We start from the raw sequence: 18,192 nt of genomic DNA on the forward strand, positions 1-18,192 counted from the left end.
AAAAATAATGTAATGAACCATTAATGGTACAATCATAGTTTGAGAAAGCCTGTAATACACTATAAGCGACTTTATAAAAATCTCTCCATTTTTTTTTTTTTTTTTTTTTTTTTTTTAACACACTAAACCACTTTAAAAAATCTACTCACTTAATTATACAATATGGTTGATACAATGTTAAAAACTGTTACCTCAAACACAATACTTGGCATTATCTATGCATGCCACAAATGTAACATACATGGCATTAGAAGAAACAGATTTAATGCTGTGAATGTTATGAACTAAATCTATTATAAACTGCGTGAAACAGATATACAGATAAAAATTGTTATTATGATAATGCATATCGCATTTAAATCGTTCAGTTTGACACAAAACATTCAAAATACTACTTTTATAATTTGGAAGATATTTTAAACATTTCTGCATCCAAAACTGGCAATTTGCCAGCAAAGATCTTCGACGGCAGCTTAAAATGGGAATTTGGCAAATCGCATCGATGGTTAACTGATTATTAAATTATTTGTATTACTAATTATTATTATAAATAATAATTACTTTAATAATTCATTATTATAATTATTATTATTAATGCAGTTATTATTATTAGAAATGTAGACTAACTTATTAAGATCGATAAAAAATGTAAACTAAATACAGACATTTCTAAAACTTAAAAAAATATAATAAAAGTTGCAAATAACCTTACAATCCTGTATCCTAGAAATCAAAAGGCACTAAATTCTCCAAGGATAACATTCTTATCTTCCCACCTCTAGGAATCACGGGGTTTATGTGAAGGGAATTAATCCGAATCAACCACTATATCAATAAAACGAAGTTACAACTTATCACAGCGATAATCAATCATTTATTTATATTCACATTTAGAACGGCGGTTAGAGTAGTAGTATTTCCCAAACGTCGAACAGCGAAATATTTTTACATCTAAAATATATGTTTTAAAATGCTACTTCCGTTTTTAGTATCTCCGGCTTGAGCATTTTATACACCGGAAACGGCGATATCTTAACAGGAAATAAATAAATAAATAAAAACTGACGCATCTTTGAAAGAATTTGCAAGTTAGACTTTTAATCAAGAAACCTCGACATCATACGCAAACTTCATAGATTACTTCACCAACTCCAAAAATGTGTATCTACCTACCGTATATAATACATGCATATAACATATATTTAAAATCGACCTTACACACTAGCTGTGTATACATTATATATCTAACCTTCCACTTAATTTTGAACGAATATATTTCGGAGAACGCCAGGGTTTGATACTTCGCTTTACCCTATCACTAACTTCTCAAAACGACTTTTAGATAGACCGACTTTAAGTTCTCCTGTCTTAAAATGCATTATAAAATCACAAACTTCCACTTCAAATCCAAGCATAATGGTAAGGCAGTCAGTTTCATCTAATTAATAAGTAATATTATAAAAGTAATAATTTTAAAACTTAAATAAATTTGATGCTACTGCTAAAAAAACAAACATTCCTCCACCAGATGCGTGTATATGCTGCTAGAAACACCTTTTAATTAATTAAAATATTGCTTCAAATATTCTCAAAAAATTAACACTGAGATATACTATAAGAGATACCATAAATTATCAAGCTAAGTATGTTATAAATTTCGACGGTTAAATACATTAGTGAAACATTAATATATAAAGACATTTATTAATTAATGCCCTTATTCATTAAAATTGTTCAGTTTCTTTCGCAATTGTCATTAACAAGGGATATTAATTAGCACTCAAGTGGCAATTTGCTTCGCGCTGTCGAGGTCTTCACTCGCCAGATCTCATCATCATTATCCTCATAAGGGCATACAGCCCCGGTCCTCTTAGCCGACACAAGCCGGCCGTATGATCAAAAAGTGGGACTGGCCAGAAAAAACAAATATAAGAAATAACATACAAAGTCCAAAATCTGAGTCTCAGTGCCGAATTCCAATTCTATCTTTGTTTGTATGGATGATAAATGCCTCGATAATATAACATAACGTCGAAGCTCCAGAAAAGAAAAACTTCACAGATATTATACTTCGATATATTTTAACAATCACAATCTATATTGAGAGCTAGACAATTGTTTGAAAATAACGAAATGTAGTGCAGACTAAGCCATTACCTTTTGATAACTTTAAGAAATTCTGTTCAATAATAACTCCTTTTAAAAATTATTATTCTCTATTTCTAAGAAAAATTATGAATTAGCCGAACATGAAATAATGAATTAGTGAATATGCTCCCTTTCATGTATTAGAAATAATTCGCATTATTGCTGTCTATACATAAGTAATGTAAGTAACATTATTGCTATACAGAGAAAGGTAAGGCGATTCGGATTTTTAGGGTTGCCCACAAGGGCTCATTCGAGGTTTAATAATGGTTATCAGTATCGACTGAGCTGGCCCATGTGGAATAGCGATACATTTTAGAGGTTACTAAAAACAAATATACGTTGAGACTAACATGAGAACATTCTCCATCTTCTGTCTATTTAAAAATTGAAAAAATATAGATCGTCGTTCTATGAAAATATTAAAAGCTTTTAATTAGATTATATCCTGCATTCAACGGCACTTTTACTGAAATATAACGGATTAAAAATTAAAAAAATATTCTTACGAAATATTTCTCTTACATCTCTGTTGCCTTTAAATAACTCAAGAGTTTGTTAATACGTAAGAGATACAGTCGATCTGAAAGATTATATTCGTGCAGTTTGCCGACTCAAATGAAAAGTTTTTTTTTTTTATTTTATTTTATTTTATTTTATTTTAATTATTTTTATTTGGGAAGCACCTAATAGGCGGCTACCGTTGCCTCTTTTGAAGGAAAGAACAGTTACAACCAAAGAAAGTCTACGTAGAATGAAGGAGAAGAAGACATGGTTGTAACCAAAGAATACGTATTCTTTGGTTACAACCATGCTTTCTCCGGGATTCGAACCCTTCGGTACCACACTAGGCTCCCCTAACCACTGGGCGACACTCGAATGAAAAGTGAAACACTGCTAAATCGTGTTTCGAGACCAATGCCCTAAAAAAAATTCTGTGCATCATAAATATATTTAATTTAATTAGATAAACAATAATAACAGATCAGTAAATTAGACGAATCTCTTCGAACTTAGTCTAACAATCGCTACACCAGCTAAAAACACATCATTAAAACAAAACTGCCTTATTCAGTTTATCAGCAACATGAAAGTTCAAAATTATCAGAAGAGTTAAGTCTTTTACTTAATCAATAGCCATTTTAAAAGAATGGAAACATAAATTAAAATTAAATATATCATTGAGTTACATGTACGTTATATAAATAAATATAATCTAACATATGAAGAAACACGACATTTATATAATGCCATAAATTACATAAAAGTTGGTATAAAATTTACAACTCACAAAAGTAGTTATAAATTCAATGACAAACTTCTGAATGCTAATATGCATCGAAAATAAATAAATAAATCCGAACTGGTTCAGATTATATTGGTGGTCCAAAAGGGCTCTTTTAAAGTTTAATATGGTTTATCGGTCGAGATTACCCATAGAGATGGCCCATGTGAAAGAGCGAACTATTTTTACAGGATACTAGACAAATATACATTGCAAGTAACATGGGAACTTTCTGTATCTTCTGCATATTTGAACAGTTTAAAAATATATAAAGCAATTCTATAAAAATAATCCGATTCAAAAATCAAAAAATATTATATTAAGAACTGCATTTATTTACTTTTGAATAATGTAGTTTGTTCATCATAAAAGATTTAAAAAAGAGAGAGAGAGAGAGATAGGCGGGAGGTAAACTATCTTACACATTTAAAGTGAAACAATGCAAAATCGCATTTCCAGACTAATAGCCCTTTGAGGGTAAAAAAGAAAGGGGGAAAAAATGACACAGAAAGGGAAGGAAAATAAATTACATGCATGTAAATAAAACATAACTAAATAACTATTCATGCCAATCAATGCGCAAATACCTTTCGTAAGTTTTAACTCTTTTAGATCACAAAAAGAAGCTACTCCAGACACAGATCACAGGTTTAAAAAATTAGCCTAGATTTTAAGTAAGAATTAGCCCAGAGGAATTAAAGGAAATCAGCAGTTACCAATGATAAGACGCGAATGCCCACAATCTCGGCGGCTGCTCAGCTTGCGGTCAAATGAGCGGTAAGCTGAATTTTACGTAACATGATGCAATCGGAATAAAAATGGTTGAAACTGAGGTCATCTTGAACTGATACACCACAATTTCGGGCATCCTAGGCGCGGTCTTTTTTTTTTTTTAAATACTTATTTATTTCAGGCGGCATAGTGGCAAGAATAACACAAATTTAGAGACAATGAAATTCAGTTTCATTGCATGGTAACAAAACGAATATCGCGATTAAGTGGAATCTAACATCGTTTTTGATATTTCAAAGCACATAAAATGGGTATTTAAACTATACACTTTGCAATTCATAAAGCGATAACATTGTTTCGTTTTCTTATTATTTGCAAGCACGGCGGAATAACACTGCAAAAAACAACATTTATATTTCTAACTCTAAAATTAGAATAGCTTATTAATGTATGCTTTTCGATCACGAAGCTATTCTTCTTATAAACAGTACAAAATAGTAGTATAAAAAACAGATAGATGGAGGACTATATGAGTTACAAACTAGCTGAAATCAAGGTGGCTGTAGGCGTCCCCGTTCTGCCACATAATTAACTACTGGGGCGGCCAAAGGCCTAAAATAATTATCATAAAAAGGAAAAAAAATATATAATGATTTTAATGAGTCCAATTAGCGCAATTCCATAATTTTTTTCCTACATTTCTGATTAGAACTCATAATTTAAATGCATTTTTTATTTAAATCAATCAGATTAAAAAGGAGAAAAATACTTTTAAGAACTGTGTTTTTATTGCTTTTCAATCACGAGGTTTCCTACTCGGTAACAGAAAGATTTAATCTGATAGTTACATATAATACGCTTTACTGACGCACACTTACGCTGGCGAAGATAAAAAGTATTTTATATTTCTGGTAGTGGCAGCACAATTGCTTTCAAATATCCGAATTAGTGGATTAATTTGAAAGATAAATATCTTAACCTTTTGCGGAATGACAACAGTCTGGAACACCGGAGATAAAAATGACTTATTTCGAACAGTGTTGCCACCGCTCACTTTGAAATCGCTGAGTTTGTTAACCAAAAATGCTTTAAATTCGTATAAAATATTAAATAAATCAAAAACGTATTCGGAAGTTGGGTTTTGAGGTGACCATGTTCGGGCTGCATTCAAAACCTGGTGGCTCTAGGTCTTTTCCGCAATATACATACATAAAGATTCTTCATTATTTAATGACAGAGAACAAATAAATACGGAGATTTCGTTTAAGAGAAACATTCAATCAAATTACCAAAAGTTTTTCGATTCATTAAAATCCAAATAAATAAAAAAAAAAAAATACTGCATTTAATATATTCATAAAAGGCCCGTTTATCGAAACGTTTTCAAACGGTTAATGACGGAGGAGGAAAAACAAATTATATGCCATACCATTACGAAGATCCGACGAAATATTTTCCTTTTGATTTTTCTCCCACCGTATAAACTGGCAAGAACTCCACACTCCATCGTTTCTTCGCTTTGCAGCGCTTCCTAATCCTCTCTTTTTCGATGACACTGCATTTCTCGAGGACTAAATTTAAACCTACTATAACTACCACCCGCTCACAAAAGAGCGACGGGGGAGAGAAGCTGCAGGTTGCGAACAAAAATAACCGTAAGAATTCTTTCCACCAGATAATACCCTTCCGTAGTAAGAGAATGAAAAAAAAGTACACATGTATGTGCGTGCGTATATCTATATATATGTAAGGCATGGAGGTAGGAAGTAAGTTTCCTACCTCCATGATGTAAAGGGAGGGGGGATAAACCTAAATACATAATATTTGCTCTACATTAAAAGCGTTTCGGTTTGCGTTTATGCCAGTCTCAATCTTCAGCTACGTAAAAGATTAACTGGCTTAAAAGATTAGAGAGAAGAAATGTAATAGGATCTTCAAAATTCCATTCTAACGACTGAAAATGAATTTTTTCCCCCTTTCTTTCTTACCTCCTTTTTAAAATAAACCTTCAGCACTGGATCGGAAGTTTTTTTTTACTCTTTCCTATTTTTACATTCTAATGTATAAAGAAAGGGTTTTCCGAATGCTGTTTCGCAAAGTCTTCATTATCATGTTCTATGGTATTTTATAAACTGTGTCTCAAAAAATTAAGAAACTGAGATTAGACAGTAACGAAGCATTGTCTGTTTTAGTGCATTTAACAAAATTTAAAACAACTCTTAAAAAAGAAATTTAAGCAGGAAACAAAGTGGTTTAAATTGCGTGCCTAATCAATTTAGTTGTGGAAAACAATACCAGATAGCTTACGCTGCCAACGAAACACATGCAGGTGTTCCTGTTCTGTGTTCATAAGTAAAAGAAGTATTTAAAAAATGTTAGTCTTCTTTGAACTTCTTACTTTTTATATTTTATCTTCTTTTTGAAATTGTTAAGTAAATGCAATAATACTAACTACTAAGCATAATAATTTATTGTTAAAATTACCACTGTTTTAAAAAATAAAGATACTTACATATTATCCTACCTACCGTGAAAATGTCACCAAGAAGCGCGATTTAATGATAATTATAAACAAGCGTGGAGTCACTGCATAACAGCTGCAGTTTCGTTTGATGTAACCGTGACTGATTCTTGATAAGCCGCGTTTTGTTTTTATGAACAAGGATATACCGCATATTCCGGTGTATAACTCGCATCTATAATTTCAAACTATATTAAAAAAATTTGTAGTATATTCGCCGCATAACGCGCACCCTTTTCTTTAACTCTTTCGCATCGAAGTCGCCCCAAACGCCCGAGCATTCAAACATCGGCTGGATGCCCGAAACGCCTGAATAATTTCCTACCCAGTGCATTCCCCCATCACGTTACTGCATTACTCATTGCTTTCAGGTGTTGTTAAATGACATGTCAATCATTCTTTTTGAAGCTACTAAAAGTAGTTATATTATTTTAATGGCACCTTACTGTCAGTGTTTAGCTTTTGATGCCCGAAGTTGCAATCCCGTCCCAAGGGGGAACTTCACACAGTGTCAAAGCGTCCAAGAAAGAAGTTCTCGCTTTACTTAAGTAAGGCTATTGTTAGCGCTGTAGTATTCAATTAGTCATGGGGGAAGGAAAAACATTCCCGGAGAAATTCTTAGATACGGGCGTTTTCGATATTTGGGGAATAGAGATTTTGCCCTCTCTCGATGCAAAAGAGTTAAGAAGAAACCCGAGAGATACATGTGCGATGCTCCATCTTTTAAAGTCATTCATTCGAAGATTTTCTCCAGACTTTGGAACAATCGTATACTGAATTAAAAGCGATAAGCGGAATAATATGTACGTGGGGAAAGTGCTTGAGAGTAAATAATTCTGCAAAGGTAGTGGGCGGTATTCAATGCAGCTGTGCACAAGAAATAGAGTTTCGAAAAAAAGAGAGACACAATTTTGGGTAAAAATGTACTTCTGACATGAATGAATGCGCGAAATTAGGAGTCAGATGTTTTCTCTGAATGAACGAAAGCTCAATAATTAATACGCTTTACGTAAAAGAAATTATCCGATAACTAAAAGTTATCCGAGAATGAAAATTTTTAAGTTCATAAGTTGTGTAACTTCTGTTAAAGAAACAACATTTAGGTATGTCTAGAAATCTAATACCAGTATGCTTTTATTTTGAAATGTATCATTTTTATATCCGGCGCATAAAGGACACTAAATTTCGAACTTATTTTTTATATTAAAAATGCGCGTTATATGCCGGAAGATACGATAAATTAACCCTTATTATCTATCCGATCTACCATGATAGGATAATAAGGCTTATTTACCGTGATAGGATAATAAGCTTTCCTTCACATTAAAAAAAAATTATTAAAATTTGGAACCTGTCTTGTACAGAATAACAATGTGTATAATATTTTCTAAGTTCTAAGGATCCTACGATCAAAAAAGTATTTATTAATGAGCACGATATTGTCGATAAAACAGTAATATATTCGAACAAGTACCTGTGGGAACTGTATACTCGTTGTGTTCCACACACAGCTTCCGGTAAAATCGGACGTCCTAAAAAATAAATTACGGAAACGATGAAATCCTTTTTACGAAGTAAGTCGCACACTGATTTTTCTTCAGAATTCCGTAGCGCAGTTTCGGCGGGATCTTCACCAACTTTCACGGTCGACGGGATAATACGTTAAGTACCAAAATATGAATATTGTAGTTTTCCGCAACGATGGGAGATTACCACAAAAAGCCAAATTTCGCTCGTTATTTCGGAAGCATTTTTCTGTCAGTAAAATTGACTTTGAATTTTGCCTAAAATTTGATTCGGTTTTTTATTAGCTAGGAATAAAAGTGGTTCAACCTTTGGTCCTTGTTTGTATGCTTTCCAATGTTGACTGTTAATTCTGCCGTCGAGTTATTATTTTATTTTATATTATTTTACTTTATTTATATTATTTTCAATTTATATCTATTTTACTTCCCTTTGTGACAAAACTTTGTAAGAGACAGGTTTTCCTGCCACAAACGCTTTTACAAAATGTTTACGCTGCAAAATAATATTAAACAAATTTCTTTTATGTATATGACATAATTGGAATAAATGCTTATTTATTTTATTGCTTACCTAATCTATCTGTGTTTTCATTTATTATAATTTAAAACCCAGTTTTCCTTAAATATTTTAAAACTTAAAATCCGTTTCTCGATGAGTAAAGTTTGGGAACCACTTTTATGTATACTAGAAAATAAAGATCTGGCTAAAATAAAAATTTAAAAGATAAATGTTTAAAACTTAACACGTATCAAGAAATTTTCTATAGAAAGCTATATGCGCCAAACTGCTATTTCCAGAGGCACAAGAGAAATAATCTGTTAAGTTACTTTAATAAACAAGGTAAGAAACATAATTTAAAAAGGTTTCTATAGACAATACTTACTTTGAATACAAGAGCAAAGTTATAAAGAATACGAACACCAGAAGCAGCTTAATAACGGCCCACAATTTAAAGTGGGCACATACAGAAAATTGTTGTCGCTTTTGTACTATATTTCATGTACTATTCTTTTTGGATTTCTACCACATTCAGGTCGCGTTTACGTCTATGTGGTTTTGTGTAAAAATAACTCTATGTAATATTCCTGAACTACTTTTAAAATTTGTCCTAGACTCTTTTTGAATCACCCTGTGTGTATTTAAAAATAAACTACTTCTTAAAAACAGAATAAAATTTTATGTGCAAAATCAGACACGAAACTTTTTCAATTAGCTAGACGTACAATCCTTATCGGTTTGAAATAAAATATTATGGTGAAATTAATTTTTATTTGAACGGGTTATATTAAATAAAATATTTTTACTTATTTATGTTTCTTATTTATTTTTAAGTTTCGAGTAATAGAAATAGACAACGAAAATGCTTTTTACTGGCCGAAAACAAAATGCATAATCTATCTCTATTCGACTCAAGTTAAAATAAATCATTCAAAATTTTTTTAAATAATACGAATGAGCAATGTAATACACAGAACATTAATTTTTTGCACTTTGTATTAAACACATGACTTTAATGAAACGCATGAATAAAAATAAAATATGTAAATATATTATCAAGCTTCACTTTAGCTTTCATCTTAAGAGAAACAACAGGTAGCTTACGAACTGTACGAAATTTAATTGAAGGCCCCTTTCTTATCTAAGTGCCAACTGCTGTACAACGAGCAATAGCCAGGTTTTCCATTTCACACCCTATATACAAAGGCTGAAACAGAACAAAGAAAACGCACAAACTGCGCGACTTTGCTTTTTCTCTCAAGATGATGGGTGCTGCAAAAAGTCATTTATACTTATTATTGGGATATTTCATTGAAACTACAAACATTTATTTTCGTTTATCAGATGTTGTAAAAATTGTGTATACAAAACAAATATTAAATTAAAATATGGTATGTGCTAAAGTAAAAATGGATTTCTCTTACACTTATATTATAGTTTTGTAATGTTTAAAAGAATAAACTGGTATTTTCAGAGGCACAGGAAATAATCTGTTAAGTTACTTTAATAAACAAGGTAAGACCATGTTAATTCTCCACAGGAATTAAAAAGTTTTTAAGTTGTATATACGAACAGATTCTTTTAATTCTTTATTTCTTTTAAATAATACATCACGAAAACACTTAGTGGCAGCAATTTGAAAAGTGATTCAGATAAGAAATGAGTTTCGAGACTAACAGCATTCTGGTGCTTTAGAAAGAAAAAAAAAAAAAAAAAAAAGAGAGAGAGAGAGAGAGAGAGAACAGCTGTTATATTGTATAACTTTCGTAAAACTCTTCCAATTATATCGAACTTTGTTGTAGTTAAAATTTATTTTAATCCTTTCTACAAAGACGCGTAGAATCAAAAATACGAAACCCAATATAACACTGTTACTGAAAACGACACAGTCTAGTGGCTAAGCATTTCTGATCTCGGCACTGTTTCAGAAGTTCTTAATTTAGTCACTCTTGTATTATTACTTTTAACTGCAGCTGAATACGTCTGACTGCTCTTACACCCTTTAGCATATTTCAGTCAAACATAATAGCAGGGGGAAAAAGAAGGTGCTTTAAACGAAGACTGACTAAACGCGAAACTGCCAGGAATGAAAAAGATGCTAGTTTCATTAAGACGGAAAAGAAACCACACAACTTTAAGAATAATTTCTTTAAAACTAGTCAAGCAGGCCATCTTACAGAACTTTCTATGAAATGTTTCTATGGAAAATTGGATCAGATTCACATTACACATCACGAAAATTATGAAAATGTTCACGCAGTCCAGCTTGCACGAATGGATTTGAATTCGGGTCGAACTACCAGCATTCAGCGGTCTTACACACTGACTACCAATAAGTATTTGGACACCTATGCAAATGACGATATCTGCTGTCCTAAGGTTTGTCACGGACTCCGCCGGTATATATCGTGTAGGAAACAGCATCGGCTTTAGTCGCATGCAAGATGCCTCGCAGTTCGGAGCTCTCTGATTTCGAGAAAGGTGTAATTATCGGGTATCACAAATGTGGCCGATCCTTAAGGGACATATCTAGCGATCTAAAGTACCCAAAATCGACAGTGGCCTATGTGATTAAGAAGTGGAAGGTGAGCGGTGATTGTCGGAATGTGCCCCGAGTCGGCAGACCAACGAAACTGGGAGATAGAGACTGACAAGTGCTGTCCAGAGAAATTCGGAAGAATCGCACCCAACCGATGGCCCTCATCCGCGAGGAGTTTCAACCGGCATCCGGGAGTATTGTTTCAATGAATATTATCCGTAAGGAAGCACATCTGTTTGGTTTTCATGGTCGTGCTGCTACCCATAAGCCTTTGATCACAAAGTCCAACCGCGCTGCTCGGTTAATGTGGTGCAAAGCACATCGAAATTGGACCGTAGATTAAGTTGTATATACGAACAGATTCTTTTAATTCTTTATTTCTTTTAAATAATACATCACGAAAACACTTAGTGGCAGCAATTTGAAAAGTGATTCAGATAAGAAATGAGTTTCGAGACTAACAGCATTCTGGTGCTTTAGAAAGAAAAAAAAAAAAAAAAAGAGAGAGAGAACAGCTGTTATATTGTATAACTTTCGTAAAACTATAAAACGGGTTTTTTGGAAACGGGTTTTTTGGAGTGACGAATCAAAGTTCACCCTTTATCGTTCGGATGGCAGGGTCTCGGTCTGGCGTCTAACTGGAGAACGTCTCCTGCCAGAGTGCATTGTGGCAACAGTCAAGTTCGGCGGAGGTGGAATTATGGTCTGGGGGTGTTTCTCCTGGTATGGGCAGGGACCCTTGGTCCCCATTCATGGTAAGCTCAACTCCGATGCCTACTGCACTATTTTGGATGACAATGGATTGGATTGGATTGGATTATTGTAATTTGGCACAAAACCTGTCAAGGTTATCTGCGCCAGACAAATGGTAACAATGCAATTAGTCATTTGTAAAAACTTCCAGCTTAGGTAAGAAGAGACAGATTACAATCTATGATAAGAGCTGATATCTTTAAAAAAAAACAGGTTAAAGTCTATTATAAAAGCCAATATCTTTTAAAAACAGAAACAAATTACGATGATGTGCTTTTCCAATTAAATTTCTTAAGTCCAGTTCTGAACAATTAAAATGTTTTTGGCGAAAATAATTAAAACTCTGGCATTCCACCAAGATATGATGGACTGTCAGATCTGCATTGCAGTTTGGGCAGCTGGGATTCTCTTCTCCCTTCAGAAGATACTCATGGGTCAGGCGACAATGGCCAATTCTCAGTCGAGTCAAGAGGACATCTTCCTTTCTATTAGCCATACATGGCCAGTATCCAATGGTGGGTTTTATATTTCTCAGCTTGTTATATACTTTGTCATCCCATTGCTTCTGCCATTTGCTGAGGATTTTGCTTTTGACAAACCCTTTGATGTCTGCTAGTGGAATCTGAAGATTGTACATTGTGGTTGCAGTTTTGGCTGCAATATCCGCCAATTCATTCCTCTTAATGGCAACGTGTCCAGGGATCCACGAATATAGAATCTGGTATCCCCGAATTTTTAAAGAATGATTCAACTTCAGGATTCTGATTGCAACTGGATGAGTACATTGAGCGTGATTTTTCAATGACATTAAGGCACTCATGGAATCTGTGTAGATAATAAATTTCATGTACTTTTGTTTTGAAAGGTAAGTCAAAGCCAGATGGATTGCAGTAAGCTCAGAAGTAAGCACAGAGCAAACTGTATGTAATCGAACCCCTACTATTGTTTTTTCTGTGACGAAAGCAGCGCCAACATGATCCTGGGATTTTGATCCGTCTGTGTACGATCCAAGGAACCATAACTGATTTAATGAGCCATTCGCGGTTTCGCCTTAATACGGCATGTACTTAGACATGCATGGCTTAATCTTTGAGACAAGCATATGACTACTGGCAGGATCAACCAGGTATTGGATGACAATGTGCTTCCTACGTTGTGGCAGTTTTACGGGTTGGACCCGTTACTTTCACGACGACAATGCCAGTTGTCATGTTTCGACGTTAAACCAAGGCTTGGTATGGTGCCAATGGAGTTCATCGAATGGACTGGCCTGCCCAGAGTCCAGACCTGAACTCTATCAAGAACCTCTGGGATGAGTTGCATCGCCGAATTCAGGGGGGGGGGCAAAATCGGTGAAGGAACTTCTATGTCTTCTCCAAGCCGAGTGGAAGAAAATACCACTAGCTGTCATACAAAGACTTGTGGAAAGTATGCCCCGGAGGGTCCACGCTGTAGTTACCTCTCGTGGAGGCTCTACCAACTATTGATTTTGAATAAAGTTAGTTTTTCTTTTCTACCACAGGTGTCCAAATACTTATTGGTACTCAGTGTATACTTGGTACCTGATGGAAATTTGATTTTTATATGGTTAGCCGATACTGACTGGAAAAAAAAAAAAAAAAAAAGCCAAAATTTTTATATATTCTATTCCTTTCAACATAAATCAATCAGCCTACACAATAAGTATATTGTGTTTCCAATGGTGTCAACACAACGAAATAAAACCCATATTCTATGAAATTAATAAATAAATCTTATAAGCACATTTTGAATTAAACTTTTGACAAAAAAGCGGGGAAGTCATTCACAAATAACATTAATCAATGAATGAATTTTACACAGGGATTATCACCTAACATTTTTTCAATCAGGTCGCATGAATAACATATTTCAAACAACAATCTCACTGCAGAGATAAATGATAAGTTAAAAACGGGGGCAGGGGGAATAAGCTCGAAACTATTGTTTCGAAGCAAAGATAAAAAATAGAGATACTACATAACACTATTGAATTTTCAAGGATTTTTCTTGGGTTTATCTTTCGTTATGAAGAGCCGCTGTGTTTTCATTCATGTACACCAAAGGAAGTAAATAAACTTCTTTTCATACAACTCGTGATGTTTTGAGAGTCCAAAAAGCAAACAAAAGTACTCTTGTTCAGTGGCAGCTGGAACAGGAAAAATGCCTATAAGGATGATAGTACATTTGCCGTTTCATAAAAAAATAGTTATAACCTTCTCAACAGAAAAATGTATGCAAGATTAGAGAACTAGACTAGAGAATTATTACTTTTTGATCATATAAAAATAATTTATCTAAAACACAAATACATACAAAGCTTCAAGAATTCGTCGTTTCTCAAAGTACAAAACATTTTACTTATTTTGTCAGCGATTCTTGAAATTCCAGACACAAAATTCTGTGCTGCAGTGCGATTTCTCAAAAGCATAAAAAGGCCTTTGGACTTAATTTTTTTGTGGAAATTTATTTTGCGCAATCAATACAGAATATTATAAGTACTGCTTGCTTTTATTTCGATTTAAAATTTCTTTTATTAATAATATTTTATGTACTTCTGAAAAAACTGTATAAAATTCTGTAGTATACAGAGATAAACAGCATATGTTTTCGTAATTATTGAACCCACATTAATTAACATCGGTTTCACATTTGTAGATGGTTATGAATCCAAATATTTTTAGAATTAAGGAAAATGCATCAGAATTAAACAAAAATGTCAAATTTTCTATGAGAACATATAATTTCAATGCGTAATCTTCATAACGCAAGCGGGTATGGCCTAGAATTTCAAACGCAAAAAATAATAATGATTAAAATTAGTCACTTTACAGTTCTACAAAACTCAAATATCTGTTTCTATTCCCCTCCCTCCTCCTCCACCAAAGAAAAAAAATCTGATGTGTACACCACATGACTTCCTTGTACGGAATATTAAATTATACGCATTTTTTCTTGCATTTCATTTAAACTTATTGGATTGAATTAAATCTACTTCGACGACAGCGCATAAACCACAATAGAATAAATGCATTCTTTAAAATTCACTCAGTATTTGTTTACCATAGCGACATTCTGGCGCTAGATTCACTTAACAGTATTATATTTTGTTCATACTATAACTCATAATGCACAAAATTTATATCATTTAAAGAATAGAATTATCTAATTGTTGCCACATGTTCTATTCCAATACTATAATAAAGCTAGAATGATGTATAAAAGAAATTAAGCAAACAAAACAAAAAAGGAACAGTTTTTCACAGACGATTGAGTATTTCTCATTCAATTAATTCAGTTCTCACTTCGCGAGAAGGCAAAAATACATAAAAACTCAAAATATCTATATTAAAAATTACGAAGTAAATTTTAATATAGATATTTATAAATTTTAATATAGATATTCCAGAAAGGATTAAGCATGATTTAATTGGCAATAATAAATGAAGGCGTTATCTTTGTTCTTGCGAAGCTAAGTTACTCTAGATTGGCAACAAATCCACTAGTCTGCTGTTTCAAATGTAAACAATGGCCGCCGTCAAAAGAAAAGGCTTAGCGGCACTTAAACAACTTTAAAATTGTTGATAATTCTAAAAATATTGCACACAGATTTACTAAAGGCATAAAAACCTTAACCGGAAGATAAAAACAACATAATTCAATCATTTTTAAAGCAAAAAATGTACAATTTACAAACATATAAGAGTAAAGAAACTGAGATCACTGAGCCGGGTAACAAAGTGGATATATATATAAATATATTTATATACGTTTGGTTCGGCCGATTACAACCAAAATACGAGGTGCACATCTACATGTTATAGCAGTCCTATATACAAAATTTCAACGTTCTGAGGCTACTCGTTTTTGAGTTATGCGAGATACGTACGTACGTACGCACAGACGCCACGAAAAATTCTCTTCAGAATTCATTTTAAAGCAGTTTTATAATTTTTTTTTGGAGGAAACGAGTCTTTTATTCTGTCCTTACGTACTGATATCACGCAAAAACATCGTCATATATCATTCGATAGTGGTCAAAATGGATATTTTCGTTGAAATATGCTGCCTGAAACTTTTCGCGATTACAATACTTCCTTTTTATTTCATACAAGGAAGTAAAAATTTGTCTCTGAAACGGATTTTAGACTCCCGGTTTCATCAGCTGTTCACTATTTAGAAGCTCACCACTATTCGGCTATTCACTATTCAGAAGTTCACTCCAAATCAATGTGAACCGCCTATTATCACACCAAAGGAGAAAAAATTCTTTTGTATTCCCTAGCCTGTTATCTAAAAATTAACAAAGACGATTGTTAGCTTTCAATTAGCAGAAATTTTCACAGCAATGCCAGGTTAAGAGAGATAGAAATGTATTCCTATTTCCGTTTTTAAGTGTACTTTACTTTGTATGATCCAGATGCAAACGCGCAATTAAGCCATAATTCACGTGCTTTCATGTTTACCGCATTCTGGTGGGTTCAAAAACGAAGCGACGAGTCCATCTCAGTGGTAATTATCCAGACCACATTTAACCCCAACGAAGGTGTGATACTGCTGACGCCAGACAACACTTTTCAAATCGACGAGTCTGTCTCGGAGGAAAAGTGAAATGGTTAAGCAATCTTAATAAATATTTAACAATTATGCGAAGTTAAAAAGCCAACATGTTAAGAATTTAAACTATCTAACACAGATTTGACCATTTTTCCACATAAATAGACAGAATCCCACATTATAAAATAATCAGTTAGCGATGAAGAGCAATGACCTCATTTTTTATAACATAAAATTAAATAAAATACAATTAAAACATTAAAAAAAATCGCAAATTTATGAATTTATGAGTATTATTACTTTTTCATTACATAATGTGAAATGAAATATGATTAAAATAATTCATATAAAATTAAGATGTACAAATCTGTAAGGAATTCATCGTATTTCAAACAACGAATTATTTTCATCATTTTGTTGGTGACTTTTAAAATTTGAAACGCAGAATTTTGTATTGCTGCGACTTCTCAAAATAAATAAATAAAATAAAACGTGCGACCTGTAAATGTATTTCATAACTAGTGATATGATAGCGTTATCACACACTTTCTTCTTTCTGAATCATTTATGCTATAATATTTAATCATATATTTTATTATTTTTCAGTTTCACTCTTTCACGTTTTTATTATTTTATTATTTTTTAGATATAGATAAGTTAGTTTTTTTTTTATTTCATCAAGATGAGTCAAATATTTTATTTAGATTTTAATTATTTTTTTTCAGTCTCTCCTGATATTCTATGATATGATTATATTACTGAAAGATACCATTACAAGAAAAAATCAAAATAAAATAATTTAAAAAAAGTCTGCTTCTTTCGAAATTTATTTTTCTGCGGAGCTTTGACAGAATCTCTACAGAATATAATAAATAGTACAATATTCTTCTACTTTTTTCACCTACTGTTTATTAATTTATTCTATTTCTATTATTAATAATATCATATAAATTTCTACATATTAATTGCTTAAAAATTTTAGACATCTCAAAAAATGAAGTATTATGTATTTATTAAGCAATAACTCAAGTCTAAAGTTACACGTTTTGAAACCCACATTAATTAGCATCGGTTCTATATTTTACATAATCGTGGATCAACATACTATTTTTAAATTTAAAAACAAATTATTTCAAGAATTTCAAAACAGTAATATCCAAAAATGTCAAATTTTCTACGAGAATTAAAAGTTTTTCGCTACCGCAAGTATGATTGGATATGATTTAGAATTCCAAAGAAGGAAATAATAACAACAATACCGACAAAAATGTGAACAAAAATTTTAAAACTGTGTGAAATCAGAAATTCTTCGAGTTAAGATTATAAACCATTTAACTTAGAGCACAGAATTCTGATACATACGGATAGAATTAAACGCTATAGTTACAACAGAAAATTTCGGATGAAAAATAAAAACCTGGCTTTTGTTTCTTTAATATTAAATTAAATATGATAAAAATATTCTATAAAACTTAAATACTTACAAAACTGCGAAGAAATTCATAAGATATCAAAGAATCAACAATTTCAATATTCAAAATTCTATACTAGTATGTGCAATTTTTTCGTTGTTGCTAATTCTCAAAAGCCGAAACACAAAAATCGTCTGTTTTT

The 18,192-nt window shown here is 32.5% G+C and overlaps 1 protein-coding gene across 2 annotated transcripts in view; it reads right to left on the bottom strand.

The window, feature by feature from the left end:
* The window catches only part of LOC118184918 (hypoxia-inducible factor 1-alpha-like), a 491,355-nt gene that overhangs the window by 48,183 nt on the left and 424,980 nt on the right, over positions 1–18,192 (bottom strand). The gene's annotated exons all lie outside the window — the stretch shown is intronic.

The sequence above is a fragment of the Stegodyphus dumicola genome, chromosome 2 (genome assembly GCF_044657685.1).
Source record: "Stegodyphus dumicola isolate Sdum_Otavi_A_Nest chromosome 2, ASM4465768v1".
Classification (NCBI taxonomy): Eukaryota; Metazoa; Arthropoda; class Arachnida; order Araneae; family Eresidae; genus Stegodyphus; species Stegodyphus dumicola.